This window comes from Aethalodelphis obliquidens, unplaced genomic scaffold (genome assembly GCF_003676395.1).
Source record: "Aethalodelphis obliquidens isolate GAN/ISIS:26980383/991018 unplaced genomic scaffold, ASM367639v1 scaffold5, whole genome shotgun sequence".
NCBI lineage: Eukaryota > Metazoa > Chordata > Mammalia > Artiodactyla > Delphinidae > Aethalodelphis > Aethalodelphis obliquidens.
The window spans coordinates 16,230,304-16,242,491 of record NW_020837949.1 but is presented as its reverse complement, the minus strand read 5'-3'; positions in this window follow the sequence as shown (position 1 = coordinate 16,242,491).

The window sequence follows — 12,188 nt, the reverse complement described above, 5'->3', positions numbered from 1 at the left end:
TATTATTCATTTCTTTCTGTTCTTGCTTTAAAAATTTTTTACCTGATTTGTATTTGTATTTGCATTTCTTACACCTATTTATTTTGGTTAAATTCTAATAGGTTTTTCTATACATATTTGAACTTTATATATAATTATTACTACTTTGTTCTGTTTAAAACATTTTACTTGTAATTCTAATTTATATGAAACTAATATTGCTACCCATTTCTTTTACTTTGAGAAACATTTGTCATACTTTTTAAATTATCTGTACCATTTTGGTCAGGTCAGTTTTTAAAATAGCATATAATTAGATTTTATTTATTTTTTGGTCCTTGAATATTTGCTTTTAAATTGGTAGTTTAATCATTTCATATTTTTTCTTCTCTCATTTTTTTTTCTGCTTTTATTTTATACCTCCTTTATGTTTCATTCCTTCTCTGTCTTTTGCTTTCTGAAATCTCTCACTCAACATAGTGATTTAAAGAGTATTTATCTGTTTTTAAATTTTAATTTGTTCTTAGTTTTCCTTTGAAAAACTATATTTTATCATTATTTTTATGGTAATTATCAAAGCCAAGGATAAAACATAATATATTTTGAATTAACATGCTTATTTCACACTCAGTTTCAGATCTTTTGTGATATAATGTGAAGATTTAGAGTGAAATTATTGCTATTAAACTTTTGAATTTTTATTATTTATGCATATACATCTATACATATTTTATTCCAGTATTTTCAATCAGTTGCCTTGTACTGTATAATCACTACTTTACTACTCCTTGTTTCATTGGTTTCTATTGATTATAAGTCCTTGTATAGCAAGATCTCTCTATTTCTAAATTGTTTGTTCTGATTCAATCTCTTGAAAAATGTAGTTTTGTTTTAATGAACTTACTATTTCTTGAGCCAATACATATCTATGTATATATCTTTCTGCTGCCTTCACACATGAGTATCTTAGATACCTATAACAATCTCAAATCCAAAACTTCCTATCCCTCAAGATTGAAAGTGCTTCTTAACTAGTCCATAATGTGAAGGCAGAACCAACAGCTGCGTCACTTCTCTGGGAGAGAAATGGGATGCTTTGCCTTCGTAGAACTTGAGAACCTATCACTGTCACTTCACTGGATGGATGTTTGTGTGAAATATTCTAAGCTCCTCACTTTGTTTGATATTCCAGTTATTAAGAAACACAAAATCAGGGATGTTCTAGCACATTCTAGTTATATTTAGAGTCCTACTTTTCATCCTAAATCCTGAATTTTTTCATATCCAGAAAAGAGTACTTTTTTTCATATTCTTTTCCATTATGATTTGTTACAGGATATTGAATATAGTTCTGTGCTATACAATAGGACCTTGTTGTTTATTTTATATATAGTAATCTGTATCTACTAATCCCAAACTCTTAATTTATCCCTCCCCACCCCCTTTCCCCTTTGGTAACCATAAGTTTGTTTTCTATGTCTGTGAGTCTGTTTCTGTTTTGTAAATAAGTTCATTTGTATCAGTTTTTAGATTCCACATATGTGATAGCATATGGTATTTGTCTTTCTCTTTCTGACTTCCTTCACTTAGTATGATAATCTCTAGGTCTATCCATGTTGCTGCAAATGGCATTATTTCATTCTTTTTTATGGTTGAGCAGTGTTCCATTGTATATATGTACCACATCTTTTTTATCCATTCATTTATCGATGGACATTTAGGTTGCTTCCATGTCTTGGCTATTGTAAATAGTGCTGCTATGAACATGGTGTACATGTATCTTTTGGAATTAGAGTTTTCTCCAGATACATGCCAAGGAGTGGAATTACTGGATCATAATGCAAAGGAGTACATTTTAAAAATAAAATGAAAAGTGCCCTGTTGTGCCTCTTCCTTGAGCCTCAGACCAGCCTTGTCACACGCTTGTGTTTTGTACTCCGTCTCAGCCAAAAGTACCTACAAAATAGGCATTACCAAGAAAAGAATAAGAGAGGGGAAGACCCAAAATTTCCAAGGAAAATATCTTTGTCCTACACTTTTTCAAGTTTTGTAAACCCCTTGTTTTCCATTCCAAAAGTTTCATCTCCTCAGACTATGAAGGTACCATCAGAGATTCAGGAAAGACAAAAAAGAGCTCACTAGGCAGGACAGAATCCCTCCCTTACCCAGTTTTTCTTGTTTCTTCTACCAGTATCATTCTGCCTTTCTGTAGTGTTGCTTTCCTATTTCTCCACAAGGAAAAATCTGCTTGACTTCCTTGGAGATGTCACAAAGGATTTACAAAGGAATCACTTGGGTTTACCTTTGAAGTATGAATAACAGTTTCCTACTTGGGAAATAGGAAAAGAGCATTTTAGGCATAGAGAATAGGAAAAATTATAGCTACTACATGCCTGAGGACTTAATATATGCCTGAAATTCTAAGTTCTTTCTACTCATTATCTCATTTAATTCACAGAACAATGGTATGAGATCCAGTTTTAATCATCATCCTTCTTTTAGGGGACAGGATAACTGAGCCTTTAGTAATCTGCTCATGATCAAACATCTAGGAGATGAAAGGGCACCGTTACACGGTGCTTATTCTTCAGTATGGTGCAACACCACTTCAATGCTTTAGCACTTTTGAACTAAAGGCAGAGTAAGATAGGGCATAAAAATTGTGTTTATTTATCTGAAAATAAATGTATTTTCAGATTGTATTATGATAGCCTTTATAAATTGCTTTTTTATTTTTTATTTTTCTTCGGGAATAGGATTTAATTTTCTCAGTTTTAATTATGAAGATAAAAGATACCTTAGAACAAGAGCATCATGTGCTTAGAGCTTGGGGAGGGGGGTCATCAGTTCAAAAAGCAGCTATTTCCGGCCATCTTTAAGCTGTAAGGCAACACTTCTACTTTAGTCTTCCTTCTTCTTTTTTTTTTTATCTAGAAAATTGCCAAATTTTATTTATTTTTAACATCTTTATTGGAGTATAATTGCTTTACAATGTTGTGTTAGTTTCTGCTGTATAACAAAGTGAATCAGCTATACATATACACATATCCCCATATCCCCTCCCTCTTGAGTGTCCCTCCCACCTTCCCTATCCCACCCCTCTAGGTGGTCACAAAGCACTGAGCTGATCTCCCTGAGCTATGCGGCTGCTTCCCACTAGCTATCTATTTTACGTTTGGTAGTGTATATACGTCCATGCCACTCTCCCACTTCGTCCCAGCTTACCCTTCCCCCTCCGCGTGTCCTCAAGTCCATTCTCTACGTCTGCATCTTTATTCCTGTCCTGCGCCTAGTTTCTTCAGAACCATTCTTTTATTACTCAGCCGTAAAAAGAAACAAAATTGAGTTATTTGCAGTGAGGTGAATGGACCTAGAGTCTGTCATACAGAGTGAAGTAAGTCAGAAAGAGAAAAATACCGTATGCTAACACATGTATATGGAATCTATAAATTGTTTTTTTAAAACAATTGATGGTAAAGATTTTACAGACCTGTAAATTGGAAAACTGAAGCAGTTGACTAGCAGAGGTGAGGCCCTTTACCCTGATACATTAGGTAGAATAGAGCATTCTGACTAATTAACAGTAAATGAAGAATTTTCATCTCTTTTCTTCTCTTTGACCATAGCTATTATACTTATGTGTATTGACTAAATTTTGAATGATCAATTTTTTTTTCAAAATGAACAAGCCCATCCTGATCTTCAACGTGGAATTTTTGACAGAATCAATGTTTATCTGCAAATCTAAGTTGTTTTGTTGATATATATCCTGTGAAAACACAAGCAGAGAATCTATTTTCACTATCTACAAATCTTCATATGTCAGTGAAAGGAAGAGGCAAAACAGATATGAGAGTAGACTGGGAGGATAAAAGATAAGTCTGCACCTCTAATACGTAGGTGAGATTGCCTTAAAATACATAGAATTTGAAATGCTAGAGCCACTTATACTGGCATTGAACAACAGGGAAGTTTTTAAATTATTTTGAATTATGGGTTTTCAAGTTTGCTTTCTCAAAGAGTTGACAAGTCTTTGCCTAGATTTTCCACTTTAGTTTTGTGTGTGCTCATTGTGCTAATACATTTAATATGCTGATCAGCCAGGGACACACATGATCCTCACTTAACTTTCATCTCATTGACTCAGGGATTACCCTGGGCTCAATAATTGCTTCCAAATATTCTTACCACTATTACTTTATTCTAATGATGGGGAAGGTGTCAACACTTATGAGGGTAGGATAAAGGAGAAAATAATAAATGCACACAAGGCGTAGACAGTGTTATTCTCTGACACATACATGGCAAGCACATTTATATTTATCAGAGCATGTGTTCTTTGGGGAGGGGAGGAGATAATAAAAGATAATTTTTACTGATTACAATGTGCCAGGGGTAAGACTTTTAAAAGATTACTTAATCCTGATTACAACTCCAGGAGGTAGGTAAAATTTTATGCCCACTTTGTAGATGAGGAAACCAAGGCAAAGAGAGTTCAAATAACTTACTCAAGGTTACACAGCTTACAAGTCTTGGTCCTGGGATTTGAATGCAAAAAAATTCATCTGCAGAGTTCAGGTCGATAAGTATGCTAAATTGCATCGCAAGATCTTCTCCATGTATATCTATGCAAACACAACACATATGTACACATATACATACACATGCAGAACAAACACATTCTTGAAACTCACACTCTTCAAGCACGTCTACCAAGAGTCTCGTACACAAACTTACTCACGTGTATACTTTTAGAGGCACTTTCTTCTTTAATTCACACACACATTTATACCTATTTCTCATGTAACTGACACAGATCTATACAAATATGCATGGATAAACAACCATTTCTGTTAGAGAAATGCTGACTTTAAGGTACTTGAAATCATCTTGTACTAAATCATTTGCAGAGTATAACCGACAATAGGCGAAAGAAGTGTTATTTGATGAATAAATTTCCCCTTCAACATAAAATGACACACACACACTCCAAGAGTACTTGGGTGAGTAATGGTGTGTGCCAAATTGAGGGGTTGGGTTGGGGTTAGGGCTAGGGGAGCATGTAAGTAGGAAAGAGCAAAGACAACATTGCATTCAGAATATCTAGGTAATTCAAGCAAAGAGCTCCCCCTTTAATCATTTTGTTCTTCATATTTAAAGTATTGTCCAGTTCTGCATATAGTGTCATGGCTCAATAAATACTCAGTAAATACTAATTAGCTATGATTTTGATTAGCATAATAAACATATACATATTGATTCTTTTAGTACATTCTAGGTCCACATGACCTTAATGCCTCCTTATTTTCTGAGAGTTTGAATTGAAGCCAAGTAGTTATATCAAAATCAGACAGGATTTTGAATCATATTTCAGAACTTTAAGGTCCTTATATGAAAGCACCAAATGCCTTATTGGCTCAGTTTATTACACCTGTCACCTTCGTAAGAAACGAAGACTGCGAATCTCTTTTCATCACTGAGATTCCCAGAATAAAGCCTTTCGTGTTTACTAAAGGAGGACAAAGAAAGGAACATGATTGGAGGTGTGTGGGTACTTACGCACCACTAAACCTACCTGCTGTCACTCTCTCCTCTCACCTTTCAACAGCATGTTCCCATCTTTGAAAACCTGAACCTGGCTCTTTTATTATTGTTACTATTTTTCTGTGCTACTGGTGTTTGGTAGTGATGAGTAGTTCCTAACTCCTGACTGTCTTAGGTTTTGGTGTGGTTAATTAAAGTTAAGTAGTGTGTGTGTGTGTTTGTGTGTATGTATGGGAATGAGAGAGAGGATGCCAAATGAAACCATTCAAATTATTGTCACTCAGTTGTCATTCGGATTGATGTGTTTTTAATTTAGTTTTTCTTAATAATTTAGTTGTTTCAATATACAAATTCTGTTCCTGAGTAGTAGAGCTGACATTTCAAGATTTCTATCACTTCCAAAGAAAACATTAGTTATTTCTGATCAATCCCATCCAGATAGCCTTAGTTTAAGTGTAAGTAACAGAACCAACAACCTTACTGCACAATGATGCTAAATTATTCATTTGGGAAGTGAGTTGTTTTTATTCGGCAAATGAAATGTTGGATTTTAGCAATGGTATGGATTAAAAATTAATGTTTTGTCATTTCACATAACTAACATCATACTTGAACATATAATACCTAATAATATGTCTAATATAATATCTAAATTGATAATTTCTTAAACACAATAGCAGCAAAATCAACAACAAAAATGCAGAGCTAACATTTAGTACATAAAAAGTATGTAGTGTTATGATTCAATTTAATTTGTTTTTGTTTTTCTCCTCTGTACAGATTGTGGTATTCTAATCAATACAGATTAGAAAAAGTCTTAAGGCAGCTTTTTATATATTCTGTGGACAAAAGGGTCTGCTGTTTCAGTAGAGCCCCCTGAATTTTCAATGGCTACCCATTAAATTCTTCCGTTTCATTCTTACATATTAAATATCTATCCCTACAGACAGTGTTTTCAAAAAATAAAATAATAGACTAACAGTGATTTTTCATTTTCTTTGGAATAATTTCTTTGTTACAATTTGTCTTTGCACTAAAAATGTGATTAAAACATAGATTCTAATTTTTATTCTTTTCTATGAGATGCTCTTTATAGGCAAAAACATTTTTAATATCAGAAAAAGATAATTAAATGATTCTGACCCTCTTCTCCCTTAGTAACATCGTGGTTTTCTTTATGGTTTAAACATTTACTTCTTTAATATTGGACGCTGTCAAAGAATTAAATAGTTATTGCTTGACTTATTCCCTCCTTCTAAATATATTCAATTCAACAAATATTTATTGAGCACATACCACAAGTAGCTTAGATTCTCTATTGTGTTTCCATCAATTTTTGACATGTTTTACCAGTAATTTATGGACAATAATATTTAAAGAACAAAAATCTGAAGGGTTTCCTTCTTTAATAAATGACAGTAGATCTGTCTTTAACCTTAGTCACTTGCAATGTTGTGTACTCGAGTGAGAAAAAGAAGTGGAATTATATTTATTGCTTGTTAATTTCCAAGTATGCTCAAGGAAATGGCCCTTTACTGACCCATGTGTACCACAGCAGCGAACAAATATTGCTCTTAGAGATACACAGAAAATAAATCCTGCTCCTTCTCCTGAAGGAACTCACCCCCCATGCCCTCTTCCCATCGTCCTTTCAGTGTACTCTCTTCACCACACTCAACAGTACTGTCACTCTACATTGGTGGGAACAACTACCAAGTACATGTAGGTCTCCTCTTTCTCATTAAGAGGTAGCGAAGCTAAAACCTGAACCCAGGACGTCTGACTCTTGACATAGCTTATTGGTTGGTAAAACCTTTACCAACTAAAGTATTGTTATTTTTAATGAGAAATAAGACCAGAGTCTAAGTTATCCCATGGAAATACCATATTAATTTTGAGAAGGTAACTGAAACAGATAAATATTTGCCATTACCACCACAAAGCTGCTAACTGACTTTAAATAAATTTAATACCAACATACATAACATTAATTCATCTTTGCCTTAGTTTCATCCTTTGTGAAATGGGCTAATATAAGGATACCTACCTCACAGGGTTGCTGTGGAGGATAAGTGAGATGATCTGCCAAAGAGCTTGCTGTGAAGCTTGGCACATGATAAGCCTCAATAAGTTATTATATTATTGTTACTATAATTTTATTTAGTTCATTACTATTAGGTAGAAATAAAAGAGGAAAAAACACAGAAAGCAATTGGAAATTGATTTTTATATATTAATTTATAATAAATAAATTGTTAATATATTTTAATACATTAAACTTCTTACAAAATGTCTAACTTAACGAGTATTCAATATCTATCTGAGTACTTTCATAATATAAAAGACTATTTTATTAATTTATATGAAAAAATTTTTTAAGCACCTTCTTTGTGGCTGGCATCTTTCTGAATGAATGATTTAGGATAAAAATAAGTTATGTTTTGGCCCACTTATTATTCATGTGGCAGAATATCAGTTTTCTGTTTCTACAAGAAGTTGTTTAAAGGAATAATTTTCCAAAGGAAAAAAAAAAGTCTTTGGAAATCTTGCTGAAGTCATCTCTCAGTTTCTGGAGGAGGTCTCTAGAGCACATTTGTTTATTTTTGAGGAGATATTCCTTCTCAGCTGATGCCCACAGGAAATAGAGCTGAACTGTCTCTGCCTTCCAAGAATGGAAACCTGTAACATAATGTAACTTTGCTGAAGACTAATAACTACCATTTCTGTGTGTTTATTAAGTGCTTATAACTTTAGTGACATTTAATTTTCAAAACAGTGCTATGAAGTGGGTGTTATTTTTTAAAGATAATGAAGCTGAAGAGAAACGACAAAACGTGTGGATATCAGATCTGGGAATCTGACTGCAAATGCTTTTCTTTTTCCAATATAGTCTACTGCCCACTTTAGGCTTATTTCCCAAAACTCATATCAAAATGCAGAAACTATTTCTATCTGGATTGGTAGCACAGCGGGCCAAGAACAAGGCCTACTGTTCATTCATTATCTGGTCCTTCATTAAATGCCATTTGACATTTTGAATGAAAAGTGTCGACATTATGGCAAAAGATCACACAAACAATGCAAGTGAAACGTGACTTGAGCTTCTTTCCTCTCATGCCTAAATTTCTTATCTTGCATCAGGATTCCAAAAATACACTTGCAATTGCTTACCTCTACTTCCTTTTATCTCATTTCATTATTGTTCCAATTGTTAGTCTCATTCCTGGTTCATGCACTTTTTCTCAACTGATTATGCAATCACTGAAGTGGCAGCCTCAGACTCATCTACATTCCAGTGGATTGCAAAGGAGTCATAAAACACATCTAAGGAAGGGTTATACTGGGAGGAAAAACAATTACAGCTTTCATTTGTTACTGCATATTATAGTGGTTAGTAAAAGAATAAACACTGTCAGTGTGCTTATTTCAGAAAGGCAGAGCAGGGATCTTTGGAGGGTGCTAGAAGGCTTTCACATTGGATCGCCACCTGGGAATGACTTCACCTCTTCCTTGTCTGAAAGTAGGATCATGTAGGATCATCATGACCTGCACCTGGAGCAGCTCCTGAAAGGAATCAGAACAGACTCCAGTAAAATACAGAAAGAAAAAGAGGCAGAATTATACAGGAGAAGGAACATGGTGCTTGCTGATTCAAGCACTCCCTTGATGGTGTGTTGGATGGCTTTAATAAGCAGTGGGTTTTTGAGCCTCAGTTTCCTCATTTGTGAAATAGAAATACTAAGCAAAGCTACCTTATCTCCCATACAGAACTATTATAGGGGAACAAAAGAGATAATGCAAATGACAGATTTTGGTAAACTATAAGTTACTGCCAAACATTCGTTATTATAATGAAGTAGACTCTGCTGAGTGAATGGCAAATTAAGTCCTTGGGTACATTCAGTTGTTTTTTTTTTTTTTTTTTTTTTGTTGCGATACGCGGGCCTCTCGCTGTTGTGGCCTCTCCTGTTGCGGAGCACAGGCTCCGGACGTGCAGGCTCAGCGGCCATGGCTCACGGGCCCAGCCGCTCCGCGGCATGTGGGATCTTCCCGGACCGGGGCATGAACCTGTGTCCCCTGCATCGGCAGGCGGACTCTCAACCACTGCGCCACCAGGGAAGCCCCCCATTCAGTTCTTTTTAGATAATTGGCCGATTTCTTTTCAGAACAGAATTAAGCTCCTATGTGATACCCTAGTGGACTAGAGGGAGGGGTTGGTTAATACACCCACCAAAACGTCCATAGTAAATCCAGAGCATGACTTACAGACCTTAAAGAGTTAGCATCAGCCTTTCTCACCTTCTGAGACGGCCCACACTCTGTCTGAGGAGTGTGTTTCTTCCAAGGCCTTTGTCACCTTCTGAGATGGCCCACACTCTGTGGAGTGTTTCTAAATAAATCCACTTCTTACCTATCACTTTGTCTCTCACTGAATTCTTTCTGTGATGAGACACTAAGAACCTGAGCTTCACTAAGTCCTGAAACCAGGTGTGTGATCTCAGTTGGAAAACTGGGTTTTTGCCGGGTTTGAGTCCCAGCCATGTGGGTTCATGTCCCAATCTGAGGTGCACGGTTTCAGCTGGCTACCACGTAGGGACAGTGATAAGGTAAGAAAATGTTGAGAGTTAGGTCTTGGTCCTAAGAAGGCCCGTGGGATGCCGCGAGCCAGGCATACTGGGGAGGACGCTCTGCCGATGTCTGCTCATTTTTGACTGGCGGGTCAACCCTGTATACTTATGCACATCCAACAACAGATACAGGAGAGAATTGTTAGTCTCTGTACTCTTCTCCTTGACTCTGAGGTTTTCCTCCTACACTCTTGCATTCTTGTTCACTCCTGCTCCCTTTCTTTCTTTCTTTCTCACTTTCTCCCTTTCTTTCTCTCTCTCTCTTCCTTTCTTTCTTTTCTCCCCAGAAAAAAATAAAAATAAAATAAAATAAGAGTTAGCATCATTAATGAACTTACAGACTTCTACTACAATGCTCACATCATTCCTCTAAGAAATGCACTTGGGGAGAAAAGAGTTATATTTGGGAAGAGAGATGTATAGCTATTGCAAGGCTCCTTTTTATAGTTTAGGGAAAGTAGAATACAAGGAGAAATGCCTTAGTAAAGTTACATTACTTGAGTAAAGTCACAAAGTACATTCATGCATTATCAATCTTAGGTTCAATGGGATTAATTAATAAAGGCTATGCATGCACACCATAAGATTAGTTTACTGAATAATTCACTGAGAAAAGTCTGTTCAATTTTCAAGCGCTGAGACTATAATGAATCATTGACGTGACTAATTTACCTTCCCTGAATTGACTGATAGGTTTTAAATTGAAGTGATCAGTAATTTGGGCATATTGATCACACTTCATGTCACGTATGTATATTTTTAAGAAACCCAAAGACTTTTGAAGGACTGGAACCTGTTTTTCTTTACAGGGAGATTGAGGAATCTCATAACGGTTCAATTGGAATTTCTTCTTTAGATCCACATATGTCAACAAGTTCCAAATGCTGGTCATAACTGATAAATTGAAAGAGAAAATCATGTTGGTAGTGATATGCAAAATTCTCGGGAGCTCAGGTAGGAAGGCTGACAGAGAAATGCCTACTATTACTCTTTGTGACAGAATTCTCGTCCACATTGCCAATGACTAGCCTCAGTGAATTCAGTACAGCATGACACCAAACAGTAGAAAATGTGGCAAGCGCAACTATGTTTTCCAAATCAGGAGACATTTTGGCAAGAAGAAACTTTTTTTTTTTTTTGTGGTCCCCTAAGATAGTCTAAAATGTGTATTGGAGAATCACATTTTGTTACTTAGAAATAGAAGCCAGGAAGAGTTACATGTATTCTAATGACTGTGTCATATTCATCTGTGTATGAGTTCTGTCCATCTCCAAGCCTGGCCCGTGTAGGTGCTTTTGTATAGTTGCTGAATTAATTGAGTAATGATCTTTAAAAATAGGGTAGTGGATGATGTAATCAGTGAAGTATAGGTCCTATTTACAGGAATCATTGCTGTATTCTTTTCACTATTTCATCTGCATTAGGTACCTCTTATTAGGAAGAATGTTGTTCTAACTTTCCTCTTAGACCATCTCTATAATTGCCATCTTAGTTTTCATATCAGAATTATCATTATTGGGAGTGGTGTAAGCACATAAATTCAATCTGATTTGCCGCCTTTAGCATCGCAATTTGAGAAACAGCTGCATCACTTTGAAATGAAATTTTATCTTAGAAAGAAGAATAAATGAAAATAAGAACACATTTTACTAGCCTTGCTTATAGTTCTTCATCTGTTTTCTAATCCTCGTTTTATTTTATTTATTTATTTGTTAACATCTTTATTGGAGTATAACTGCTTCACAATGGTGTGCTAGTTTCTGCTCTATAACAAAGTGAATCAGCTATACATATATTCCCATATCTCCTCCCTCTTGCATCTCCCTCCCACCCCTCTAGGTGGTCACAAAGCACCGATCAGCTCGGTGCTTTCTAATCCTCATTTTAGACACTCTATGATTCTCTGTAGAGAAGCATTCACTCTGTAATGGGTCTGTCCAGGACTTCATTGAAGAAAAAAGAATTTTTCAGATATTTAAATTGTCTCATCTAAAATGTGCCCTCATGATGTGGATTCTGGGGACCATAATACTTAGT